Source organism: Panthera onca, chromosome C1 (assembly GCF_046562875.1).
Source record: "Panthera onca isolate mPanOnc1 chromosome C1, mPanOnc1 haplotype 2, whole genome shotgun sequence".
NCBI lineage: Eukaryota > Metazoa > Chordata > Mammalia > Carnivora > Felidae > Panthera > Panthera onca.
In genome coordinates, this window is record NC_138346.1 from 51601424 (window position 1) to 51615459 (window position 14036).

The 14036-nt window shown below is 37.7% G+C and overlaps 1 pseudogene; it reads left to right on the top strand.

Moving 5' to 3' along the window:
• LOC132671022 (transforming acidic coiled-coil-containing protein 3-like) overlaps positions 1-3582 on the top strand; it is a 146218-nt pseudogene extending 142636 nt beyond the window's left edge.
• Positions 3583-14036: the final 10454 nt, after the last annotated feature.

Sequence of the window (14036 nt, forward strand, 5' to 3'; positions counted from 1 at the left end):
CATGTGGGATGGTATATATATAAACATATGTAGACTATATATGTATATAAGTATACACATTCTCCAATGTTTGGAAAATCAAATTTGTCACATTGCTTTATTCTTCCTCCAAAGCAGTTTCCAGTCTGATTATTGCCTGTCTCCCTCACTAGAATATAAATCCTATAAAGGCAGGACTCTGGTCTGTCTTTGCTGCTGATCAATCTTTACTATCTGAATCAATGATTAGCATAGAGTAGGCACTCAACATTTTCCATTGTTGAATGAATAAACATCTCCCGAATCAATTATCTATGAAGCAACACAAGTATTATAAAAACCAGCGTTTTAGAGATGGAAGAAAATTTTATAATATTCTATAAATTTTCCCAGAAATGTAATAAGACAATAGAACATACTACAATTATATTTTTATGGCAATTAGTGAATTTATTTTATTTTTTTCAATATATGAAGTTTATTGTCAAATTGGTTTCCATACAACACCCAGCATACTACAATTATCTTAAAAGGGATTTGGTTTTCACAGTGTGTGCCTAAATAGAAAAAGAAAAAAAAATTCTATAATATGTTGGAAAAATTATGACTCTTTTCATGACATTATATTTACTAAGTTCTCAGTGGTATAAATTGCAACAGATGAGGAGTGGCAAGTTTAGGCCACTTGTGCACAGATTATAACTTTGCAAATAGCATGTTAATCTTCTAGTCACAACAACACAAATGCAGTCATTTAGCTCATAATGATATCAATGAAGATGAACTGTATGGTACAGGGACTTACTCTCTGTTTTTGACTTCTCACTTTACCTTTTTCAATGGACCTAAATTTCTGCTTCTTTTAAGGTGGATTGTTGACATACAGAAGGAAATTATTGCTTGGATCTTTACTGCATCCAAGAAACATTAATTTGAAACTCATTCTCTGTAACACTAAATGTAGTGGTTTGTGACAGAAACATGGGAATTGGCCTAGAAATTGTCCTTTTAATAACAAGCCTCAAGGACATAAGAATCATTTCACCAGCGGGAAAAATAGGTGATTTTTCATGTGATTTGAAAACAACCTAAATGCTCACAAAGAAGAGTTGAGAAATTAATTATATATCAGCAGTTAATGTACAAGCATTTAAAAAGATGCTGCAAAATTCAGGGCAAAAAATAATTTTTTCATAGCTGACAGGAATACTTAACTAAAACTCCAAGATAATTAACTAAAAAATTAGAACTAATATAAATGTCAACAAATTATTTGGATAGATTATAAAAATATCAATCAATTTTGTATAAATAGCAATATTTAGAAGACCCAATGGTAAAATAAGGAAGCATAATACCTACCAGCAAAATATAAAACACTTAGGATCAGTGATAAGATATGAAAGAGGGACTAAATTGAGAGACAATGCAGTGAAGAACTTAAGGAGCATGGCCCAAACTGGCTCTTGTGACATCTTGGCAAGCCAGCAGAATGGGTCTGCAAATTCTAAGTGACAAAGTTGTCACTGGTGACAAAAGTACAGAAAATTGTGACTTCTGTTTTCACCACTAGAACTTACCAGAAGTTCATCTGTTCTTCGGCTGTCACAGAAAGAAAATATGTCACCCAAGAACGGGGCTAAAGCTGTGAAGGTGGCTTTTCTGTCACCTTTGTGGGATCCACCAAGGCACAGTATTTTAAGTCCCAGCATGAACAGGAAACTTGAGACTCGTTTTACTCTGGAGGACACCAATGGGTTAGAAAACTCCCCCCAAATCTGGATCCAGAAAGAGAACCAATAGCTCACTAAAGAAGTGGACACCAAACTGACCAACGGAATTCTCCAGAAACAGTGGCTAAAACCAGCTTTGTAGAGACGTGTTTCAGTGGGCCGGCTTGGCTTCCTTGGCTTGCCTTGATTCCTCAAGCTCTCCCCACAGATCCCAGGAAGGCTTGAAAACCAAAAGGGCACCTCCAGGAAGAATGTCTGGTTCTTATTCCTTAGATAAAAGCATTACATTCGCTTCTGAAATCCTAGAAGGCCTCCTGGGATGGTGTCCCAAGACAGGGAGCATCCTCAGAGGCCACAGTAGGAGAATGGCCCCTTACAGACCTCGGGCTGGCCCTGACCTGCCACCTGCTCCCTTCCCCAAGTTGCACCTTTCTGAGGCGCCACGTCCTTAGGTCCTCAGAAGTAGAGGCCAATGTCCAAATAACCCCGGAATTTAACTTCTCTGACGATGTTGTCAGGAAAAGGGCACCCCGACCAAGAAAGCTGGGAGAGAGAGAGACCTGGCCTCAACTTTTCCTTGAGGAGTCCAGAGGCGAGGCAGGAAAATGCCCCCAGGGAGGCACACGACAGTCCTGTCCCCCCCTCCCCGAGGGTCCTACAACCTAGGCAACCCAAAGTGTAACCCATTTGTGGGTGGTGGAGAGGCTCGGAGCCCAGAGTGACCCTGGAGCAAGTCACTGCGCCCCAGCTCTGTGGTGAGGAAGTCCCCTCCCAGCAACCTTGCTTTCAGACTCAGCAATTGACAATTTATGGTGACACTGGTGGGAATGCGGAGGGAACTGTGAACTCCTCAGGTGCGTGGGTTCCCACTAACAGTTGGGTGGTGAGCCCACTGCCTCCTCTGGTGACCCAGTGTCCTCGCTCCACGGCAGGGGCCAGAGCCTGCCTTGGACATGAATGAGGAGTGCTTCAGAGACCCTGTTGATGCTCTAAGCACCTGAGCAGAGGTTGATTATCTGAAGCAGTTTGGGACTTCCTCGTTTAAAGAGTCGGCCTTGAGGAAATAGTCCTTGTACTCGAGTTTTATGCAGGAGGAGGCCCTTGCCTGTGGCCCCTGAAAGCAGGAGTGCGCAGGATGTACACATACCTTCCTCCTGAAGCCCACCCAAGGCCAAGCTGGTAGAACTTGATTCATTCGGAGCTCCAGTAAGTCCCTGTGTCCTCGGGCCAGGAGGTTCGTGGTAACCGTGGTGCCCGTCGTGGACGTACTGCAGCACAACCAGAAAGACCTGGACCTGGCAGTGTAAGGATACAAAAGCTGAAGCTATTGGTGAAGAACAGGTATGAGGAGCTGTACGCAAAGAACCTGGAAATGAGGAAGATCTCCAACGGGTTTGAGGGGATCCTGGACCAGGTGCTGGAGGAGGCTTAGAAATACAAGTAACTTGCCAGAGCCCAAATTCAGAGGGTTCTGAAAGAAAAAGACCAACTTACTGTAGACTTGGACTACATGGAAAAATCTTTCCCTGTCCTCTTCAAGTGGTTTGAAAAACACAAGGAGGTCATTGAAGGCTACCACATGAATGAAGAATCCAAGAAGTGTATGAGGATTGAAAGGAAAGACCAGAGATACCAAGCACTGAAGGCCCACATAGAAGAGAAACTCCAGCTGCCAAACGAGGAGATCATGCAGGTCTGGAGCAAAGCCCAAGCCTTGGCCTTGGCCTTCCATGTGAGCTTGAGGAAGGAGCAGATGTGCATCCAGTTGCTAGAGAAGACCACTGAGCGGAAGACTAAAGAAAATGAACTCATCAGAATCTCTGACAACCTCATTTCTAAAATAGAAAAGATCCGAGGTACAAGTTCCTGACCAAGGTCTGTCTCCATTATGTCTGACTCTCTATTGAAAGATCTCATGTTCTTTCTTGACTCTATAACTTGTTTTTAAACTGGATTGCTTTAAAAAGAAGACTAGTTTCCCTCTAGTCAATGGAGGAGGAAGGGAGGAGGAGGAGAATGAGGAGGAGAAGGAGGGAAAGGTGGGGGGAGGAGGAGGGGAAGGTGGAGGAGGAGAAGGAGGATAATTATTTAAGAGTTTAAGGCTTTGGAATTATACAAATCTAGGTTTAAATCCTAACTCTGTCATGTACTAGCTGGTGGGCTTAATCTCTTTGAGCTCAACATCATCCTCAACGGGGAAAAACTGAGAGCTTTTTCCCTGAGATCAGGAACACGACAGGGATGCCCACTGTCACCGCTGCTGTTTAACATAGTGCTGGAAGTTCTAGCCTCAGCAATCAGACAACAAAAGGAAATCAAAGGCATCAAAATTGGCAAAGATGAAGTCAAGCTTTCGCTTTTTGCAGATGACATGATATTATACATGGAAAATCCGATAGACTCCACCAAAAGTCTGCTAGAACTGATACATGAATTCAGCAAAGTTGCAGGATACAAAATCAATGTGCAGAAATCAGTTGCATTCTTATACACTAACAATGAAGCAACAGAAAGACAAATGAAGAAACTGATCCCATTCACAATTGCACCAAGAAGCATAAAATACCTAGGAATAAATCTAACCAAAGATGTAAAAGATCTGTATGCTGAAAACTATAGAAAGCTTATGCAGGTAATTGAAGAAGATATAAAGAAATGGAAAGACATTCCCTGCTCATGGATTGGAAGAATAAATATTGTCAAAATGTCAATACTACCCAAAGCTATCTACACATTCAATGCAATCCCAATCAAAATTGCACCAGCATTCTTCTCGAAACTAGAACAAGCAATCCTAAAATTCATATGGAACCACAAAAGGCCCCGAATAGCCAAAGTAATTTTGAAGAAGAAGACCAAAGCAGGAGGCATCACAATCCCAGACTTTAGCCTCTACTACAAAGCTGTCATCATCAAGTCAGCATGGTATTGGCATAAAAACAGACACCTAGACCAATGGAATAGAATAGAAACCCCAGAACTAGACCCACAAACGTATGGCCAACTCATCTTTGACAAAGCAGGAAAGAACATCCAATGGAAAAAAGACAGTCTCTTTAACAAATGGTGCTGGGAGAACTGGACAGCAACATGCAGAAGGTTGAAACTAGACCACTTTCTCACACCATTCACAAAAATAAACTCAAAATGGATAAAGGACCTGAATGTGAGACAGGAAACCATCAAAACCTTAGAGGAGAAAGCAGGAAAAGACCTCTCTGACCTCAGCCGTAGCAATCTCTTACTCGGCACATCCCCAAAGGCAAGGGAATTAAAAGCAAAAGTGAATTACTGGGACCTTATGAAGATAAAAAGCTTCTGCACAGCAAAGGAAACAACCAACAAAACTAAAAGGCAACCAACGGAATGGGAAAAGATATTTGCAAATGACACATCGGACAAAGGGCTAGTATCCAAAATCTATAAAGAGCTCATCAAACTCCACACCCGAAAAACAAATAACCCAGTGAAGAAATGGGCAGAAAACATGAATAGACACTTCTCTAAAGAAGACATCCGGATGGCCAACAGGCACATGAAAAGATGTTCAACGTCGCTCCTTATCAGGGAAATACAAATCAAAACCACACTCAGATACCACCTCACGCCAGTCAGAGTGGCCAAAATGAACAAATCAGGAGACTATAGATGCTGGAGAGGATGTGGAGAAACAGGAACCCTCTTGCACTGTTGGTGGGAATGCAAATTGGTGCAGCCGCTCTGGAAAGCAGTGTGGAAGTTCCTCAGAAAATTAAAAATAGACCTACCCTATGACCCAGCAATAGCACTGCTAGGAATTTATCCAAGGGATACAGGAGTACTGATGCATAGGGGCACCTGTACCCCAATGTTTATAGCAGCACTCTCAACAATAGCCAAATTATGGAAAGAGCCTAAATGTCCATCAACTGATGAATGGATAAAGAAATTGTGGTTTATATACACAATGGAATACTACGTGGCAATGAGAAAAAATGAAATATGGCCTTTTGTAGCAACATGGATGGAACTGGAGAGTGTGATGCTAAGTGAAATAAGCCATACAGAGAAAGACAGATACCATATGGTTTCACTCTTATGTGGATCCTGAGAAACGTAACAGAAACCCATGGGGGAGGGGAAGGAAAAAAAAAAAAAAAAGCGGTTAGAGTGGGAGAGAGCCAAAGCATAAGAGACTGTTAAAAACTGAGAACAAACTGAGGGTTGATGGGGGGTGGGAGGGAGGGCAGGGTGGGTGATGGGTATTGAGGAGGGCACCTTTTGGGATGAGCACTGGGTGTTGTATGGAAACCAATTTGACAGTAAATTTCATATATTAAAAAAAAAAAAAAAAAATAAATAAATAAACATTAAAAAAAAAAAAATCTCTTTGAGCTCACTTTCTCTGTCTATTAATGGTTGCAATAATTGAAATATTAGTGTAAGATTGACAGACAATGTATGCATGGAAAAAAAATAATAGCTATTAAATATAATTTAAAATGCATCAAAATATTATTAGTAAAACTGTGGGACTTACATAATGGACAGATGGAGCAATAAGATAGCACAGATGCTTCAGGGACAAATACTAGGATATATAAAAATATACTATTTGATAAAGGCCACAATACAAATCAATGAGGGCAAAAGAAACATGTCAATAAATGATTCTGAGCTGTGGGTGAAAGTTTTGAAAAATATAGTACATGTGTACTTTTCACCTAAACATAAATAAATTCCATATAATTTAGAGCACTAAATAAACAAAATGAAACTATATCAATTAGAATAAAATCAGACTCAGTAAGTATTTGGATATTGACATGGGGAAAAAACCTCCAAGACAAAAGAGCAATAGCAGAACCACAGAGAAGAGATGGACAGATTGACCACATATGAAGTTAGGTCGAGGGGCACCTGGCTGGCTTGGTGGAGCTCGTGATGCTAGATCTCGGGGTTGTGAATTGAACCCTGCATTGGGTGTAGACATTACTTGAAAAAAAAATTTTGAAAAAAAAATTAGGTCTGGGGCACCTGAGTGGCTCAGTCAGATAAGCATCTGACTCGGCTCAGGTCATGATCTCATGGTTTGTGAATTCAGGGCCCGCATCAGCCTCTGGAGACTGCTTTGGATTCTGTGTTTCACCCTCTCTCTGCCCCTTTCTCCCTCACATTCTGTCTGTCTCTCTCAAAAATAAATAAACATTAAGAAACATTTTTAAAAAGTTAGGTCTAAATGACAGCAAAAAGGTAATGAAATATTTGCATTATTCATGATAGGCCAAAGGTTAATATAAATATTTAAAGAACATTTATAAACCAATAATAAAAATTATAAACCCTAATACAGAAAAATGAACAAAAGGTGGAACAAGTAATTTATTAAGTAGTACAAAGCCTCCCCTGCCAAATTAATACAAGAAATCTCAATAACAAATTTAAATTAACTTTTTGTTTATTATATTGGTAAATAATTTTAAAGAAAAATATATAATATACATGATTCGCTAGTGTGCCCTGAGATTGGAAATTCATGTATTGCAGAAAGAGAACAAATAGGAGTAAACATTAAGGAAATTATACTAGATTTATAATCCTTGACCCAATGTTTTTCCTATACAGATTTGCTCTTAAGAAATAGAGATGCAGACTATTACTAATGTGCAAAAATATATTTATTAGAGGATTATTTGTAATAAAGGAAAATTGGGAAAAAATTAGGGATGGATAAATAATGGTACAATCAAATGATAGTATACTATGCAGTAGTTAGTTAAGCAATTTTAAAGAAAAGTTAGGAGAATGGGAAAATGTCCATAGTAAAATTTTAAAAGGATAAAGGAGTATGCAATTTTATAAACCTCTATATCATACTCTGATTTTTAGTGGTTGTTTCCTATCACGGAACTTTCACTTTTTACTTTGCATTTTCCAGTATTTTGTCAAGTGCTCCATAATAATTATATGTATTTTAGTACTCAGGAAATGGGCAAAATGCTGCTCCTCATATTGTATTAAGTAAGCAAAACCATAAAATGCATATTCAGAAGGTCTCAACTATATAAATAAAAGTATTTATTTTTAAATCATTTTAAAATAAAACAAAAAGCCTGAAAAGAAAGCTTTATGTCTATTTGGCAGGCAGTGGACAACCTGAGAAAGTTCATGGGACCATGTGATTAGAGTGGCAGTTAAGATGGATGAATTGCTTCGCAGGGTGCTAATAACTGGTGGGGAAAGGTGATCCGGACCAGGCTGTGGTAGAGGAGACAAGAAGGGGTTGATACTGAGTTACTACAAGGAACAGAACTGAAAATACTTGGAGACTGGGAGTGGGACATGGAGGACAAGTAGGAGCCAAGAGCTTAAAAAAAACTCCTGAATTTAAAAAATACATACAATTATTGTAGAAAATTTGAAACAATAAAGAAAAATGCAAATTAAAAAAGTGAAATAAAAATAAAAGTGCCAACCTACAGAAACATGAAAATTTGGAGGAAAAGCTGGTGTGAAAGAGTAAGTTAATTTTTAAACTTAAGTTTGTGGCTACAAGAGGATATTAAAAATATATTTTAACATCTCCCTTAGTTTTTATTACATAATATGTAAACAGAAAAAATCAAATAGGAGAGAAAGGTACACATTACTATCAAATCTCCTATTGAATTTCCTATTATTACTGGAAGTCCTTCTCTTCATTACTAGCCACTTTGAATTATTTTCAGTTTTATTTCCTCTGGTGATCAATTTATAGCTGTGGAGCTCAAACCTCGATATCTTGACCTATCAACATCAAACATTACCTGATGTCTCCACAGTTGGAAAGACCAAGAACTTTCTCTCTCTTCCTAATTTTTTTAAGTTAAATTATTTTGGGATTCTTTTGGTAATGATTGTAACATGTTACACTTCTGTAAGATGTTTAATACTTAAACTTTTATATCTTGATCAGCCAACTTCAAACATTATCACTGAATTCTCGACAATATAAACTGAGAATGTCAGTGATTATAAACTTCCTTACACTTCTCATCCCCCTGTTTTTCTCCCAATATCTGGCAGGTATGTGATTACTTATTAAAGTTCAGAACATTTATATTTTATTTGTAACTAAAATAAAAAAGACTCATATTTTCCCTAGTGGTTAAATTCTAAAAACTGATAAATATTTGATAATATAATGACTATGTAAATATTTTTGACGTAGAACAATACTACATGTTTGAGGACCCACTATGAAAGAAATATAATTCTTTATTTCTTTGCTTTTTAAACAACTTTATTGAGGTATAATTCGTACACCATATAATCCATCCCTTTTAAGTATACAATTTCAAGAGTTTTAGAAAACTTACTGAGTGGTGCAGTTTTCATCATAATCCAGTTCTAGAACATTTTCATCACTCTGATAAAATACCTCTTGTCCATTTACAGTCAATCCCTTTCCTACCCCCAGCCCCAAGTAACCACTAATCTACTTTCTGACTTTACAGATTTGCCTTTTCTGGTTTCGTTCACATAGGAAAACAGATTTAAGATTTATGTATGTTGTAGCAGGTATCAGTGTTTCATTCCTCTTTACTCTAGCTAGGGCTCCATTGTTTTGATTTACCACATTTTGTTAGTCATTTATAAGTTGATGGACATTTGAGTTGTCTCCACTTTTTGGCCATAATAAATAATTCTGCTACAGACATTTGTGTACAGATCTTTCTGTGGACTCATGCTTTTTATTTCTCTTGGGTAGATACCTAGGAAATTAAATTCTGTACTTTCTAAACCAATCTACTCAAAGAAAAGTGTCACAATTATCAAAAGCATCTGGTGTTGTGGGAATCAGAGCTCAGAGAACCTGTACAAAAATGCCAGTAGTGTGGCTACTGCTTTTGGTGTGAGGAACAAATACAACTTTTTGTTCCTGACCCAAGGATAGGCTGGTAGGCTGATCTGATAGTCTGTATGAATGGCAAAATCTCAGAATCTTTACAGTTCTTGACATCTTTTTGTATCTGTTAATAAAATAAGGCATATCAATTTTATTGATCTTTTCAAAGAGCCAACTTCTTAGTTTGTTGATTATCTCTTTTGTCTTTCTGAGTTTTATTTCATTGATTTCTGTTCTGATATTTATTTCTTTATTTTTACTTGTTTTGCTTATCCTCTTAAGATTCTTTTTTTTAAATTTTTTTTTTTTCAACGTTTTTTTATTTTTATTTTTGGGACAGAGAGAGACAGAGCATGAACGGGGGAGGGGCAGAGAGAGAGGGAGACACAGAATCGGAAACAGGCTCCAGGCTCCGAGCCATCAGCCCAGAGCCCGACGCGGGGCTCGAACTCACGGACCGCGAGATCGTGACCTGGCTGAAGTCGGACGCTTAACCGACTGCGCCACCCAGGCGCCCCATTAAGATTCTTAATGTGGATCCTAATGTCATTGATACAAGATCTTTGTTCATTTATTTTTTAAATTTTTTAAAATGCTTATTAATTTTTGAGAGAGAGACAGAGCATGAGTGGGGGAGGGGCAGAGAGAGAAGGAAACAGAATTTGAAGAAGGCTCCAGGCTCTGAGCTGTCAGCACAGAGCCTGATGCGGGGCTCGAACCTACAGACTGTGAGGTCAAGACCTGAGCTGAAGTCAGACACCCAACCAACTGAGCCACCCAGGCACCCCTGTTCATTTTTAATACAGCTATATAGTGCTATAAATCCCCCCATCCCAGGTACTGCTTTAGCTATTTCTCACAGATTTTGATATGTTGTATTTTCATCTTTATTCAGTTGAAAATACATTCTAATTTCCTTTTCAATTTCTTATTTGGCCTATGGGTTAATTAAAAGTGTATCATTTAGTTTTCAAGTATTAGGGATTTTTCAAAGATATTTCTGGGGTCAGAGAATATACATTGTATTTATATTCCACTGGGGTCATTTAATTCCACTGGGGTCAGAGAATATACATTGTATTATTTGATCTTTGTAAATTTATTGAGATTTTTTTTATCACTCAGCATGTGATTTCTTTTGGTAAATATTCAATGTGTGTGCTTTAAAATAATGTGTATTTTGCTGTTGTTCAGTGGAGTGTACTATAAATGTCAATCAGGTCAAGTCTACTGACAGTGAGGTTCAGTTCTCTTATATACTTACTGGGTTTCTCTACTTGTTTTGTCAATTTTTAGAGTGAGATGTATAAAATATATGACTATATGACTGTAATTACAAATGTATTTATTTCTCCTGAGATTTGTTTTATTTTTGCTTTCATGTATTTTGAAGCTCCATTATGTGCATCTTCATTTTGACACCTTCATTTTTTAGAGGCCTATCTGTGCATTAAAAAGCATATTTACTACAATTTTTCCAATATTTGAAATGCTTTTTGACCTGGAAATTTTTGGAATATCTAGTGTGCCATATTGTTAAAACTTTGCATATTTTCTGGGGTTTTACTTATCAATTTATTTATTTAAAAAAATTTTTTAAATGTTTATTTTTGAGAAGGGGGGAGGGGCAGAAAAGAGGGAGACCCAGAATCCAAAGCAGACTCCAGGCTCTGAGCTGTCAGCACAGAGCCTGATGTGGGGCTCCAGCTCACAAACCGTGAGATCATGGTCTGAGCCGAAGTCAGACACTCAACAGACTGAGCCACCCAGGTGCCCCTTTAGTTATCAATTTAGAAGTAGTGTGCTTTCATTTAATCAATGACATAATCTTTTTAGTTTGTTAAGGTTGTTTTAAAATTTAATCCTTTTTTTTTCCTTGAAGCCATCTTTTTTGGATCCTCTGTTTCTTGTTCTAATTTGAATTAATTTCTTCTTAGCCCTTCTTCACAGAAGTAAACCTGGGACTTTGTTTTCAATCTCTATGGCTAGTTAGGTACAAGTCTCTGATTTTAGTCACTAATTACTTTTTGTTTCTCAAGTATACTGACTCAGGCAATTATTTTAGAAGATTATTTGAGTGGTGTGCTTTCCAATTTGGTGCTCCTGAATATGTCATCATTTATCTTTGTCATTTGCTGGGTGCGAACTTGTAAGTTTAAAACTGTTTCCCTCCAATTTATTACATGGTGCTAGTATAACCTTAATATGAAAATCAATAAAGTTAGTGCTACAAATATTTCAAACATTTCACTCATGAATTAGGATGTAAAGTTTCTAAATAAAATGAAGACTAGCAATGCATAAAAACAATAATGCTCTATGACAAATTATTTGGAAAATAGCTCATGGTCAGTAAACCTACTGAAATAATTACACTTCAATCTGAAGGAGGAAAGCCATGTGATAGTATCAATAATAATAAATGCTAACAATTAAAACATTATTTTTTAATTCTAATAATTTAATAGAGCAGTTACTATGCTTCTGATACTGTTTTAAGTTCTTTGTGTATATTAACTCATTTAATCCTTACATCAGCATTATGAGAAAGATAATCTTATTATGTTCCTTTATACATGAGGGAACAGACACATAATAGTAACTTGCAAAAGATCACATAATTCTTTAAGTGAAAGAACAGGGATTCAAATTCAGGTAGTCTGGATCCTGTTCTCTGCTGCAATATATCTTGGCATCCATAGATACTGAAAAATCATTTTATAAATGTTTATCAACATTCCAATAAAATATTAGGTAATAAGAATGAAGGAACTACTTATTATAATAAAGATACTTTACCTGAATATAGAGTTAAAGCAAAAGAGATGGAACATATGAGAGAGAAGAAACAAATTGGATCAATTTTTACCCTAATTTAGTATTATTTTCTCAACTTCTCCCCAGAGCTCATATTGAACGTTTTGTTTTGGCAAGCATATTTTAATTTCCCAGTGTACTTTCTTGTTATCTTATTTCTCTGTCTTATGTCAGAATTTTTTTGGTTTAATTTTATGAATGCAACATCTCAAATTTTTCTAAACAGATTAATTAGGAAAGAGAAAAGTTGAATGCTATTCCCTCAGTTCTATTTTCTTCAATGTGATTTATTTTATTTTTATTCTATTTAAAATATTTTTTTAAAGTTTATTTATATTTGAGAGACAGATTGAGTACAAGCGCGGGGAGAGGCAGAGAGAGAGGGAGACACAGAATATGAAGCAGGCTTCAGACTCCGAACCTTCAGCACAAAGCCTGATGCAGGGCTAGAACCCATGAACCCTGATATAAGGTCATGACCTGAGCCAAAGTCGGATGCCCAATAGACTGAGCCACCCAGGCGCCCCTATTTTTATTCTATTAATATATTATGTAGACATTAGTTATAAACTAGAAAAGGAAAATGCTTTGAATTCTCATCAACAGAATATAATCAGAACATCAACAGAAATAATTTTTTGATGCTGCTTAAGGCTGAAAATTATATTGGTCAAGGATTTAAATAATAAGCTTTTCGGAACAGCTCATTGTTCAAATTTTAGTGTTATTTTATGAAATGCTTAATGCAACAATTAAGCATTTTTGTGTATTAAGGGTGTCATCAGTACACTAAGAGTTCATACGTATCAATATGTGACAGAAGTGAGATAGTGAAAGAAAGGGCAAGTAAGTTTCAATGACAAAATTCACCAACACTTAAGCAGAATAGTCCTCAATTTTTACATTGCAATACTATTGGTAAACTAGCCAATGTGAGGGCTTGAAATTTCTTCCCATAATTAGAAAAACATTTGTGCCCTGAAAGGGGTTATAACCTTAATGACTAGGGTGTTTGGCTCATAAAATAGTAGTGGTGGAGTGCTTGCATTTTATAGAGATTTTTTTTCACTGTGATTCATCTCTGAGAGCACAGTTCAGATGTTGACTATCTCATTAAAGAAAAAATCAGCTAAGAATTTATTAAGTGAATGTATCTAGGGTTATAAATGAAGGCACAGGGAAGGCAAAATCAGTACTTTCAGAGCAATAACTAGCTCATTTCTGACAATTCTAGAAAATGCTCACAGGGGTGAGGTTGCAACAATGTAAAGCTAGCTAAAGACATTACATTCAGCTGGAGTTCAGGAAACAACTCGTTGGAAAAAGGATAACTGAAGCCTCGGTTGATTTAACCTTTTCTTTTTTGAAAACTTCATTTTCTGCTGACCTTGTTGCCACGTTCTGTCCACGAGTGTGTAGAAGCGCCTGCGACCCCGTGGTGGTCCCTGCCCACCCGGCGCGGCGTCCCCGGGGCTGCAGCGGGTCCTGGGGGCGGGCTTCCGCTCCGGCTTCAGGAGGGAGCCCCCAGCAGGCTCGGAGGGCGTCCGCACCTCGCGCCGGTCCGCCAGCACGTGCCGAGAGGCCGCCGGTTGCGGGCTGGAGCGGCCGGTCCACCTGAGGTTCCTCCTGGTTCACAGCAG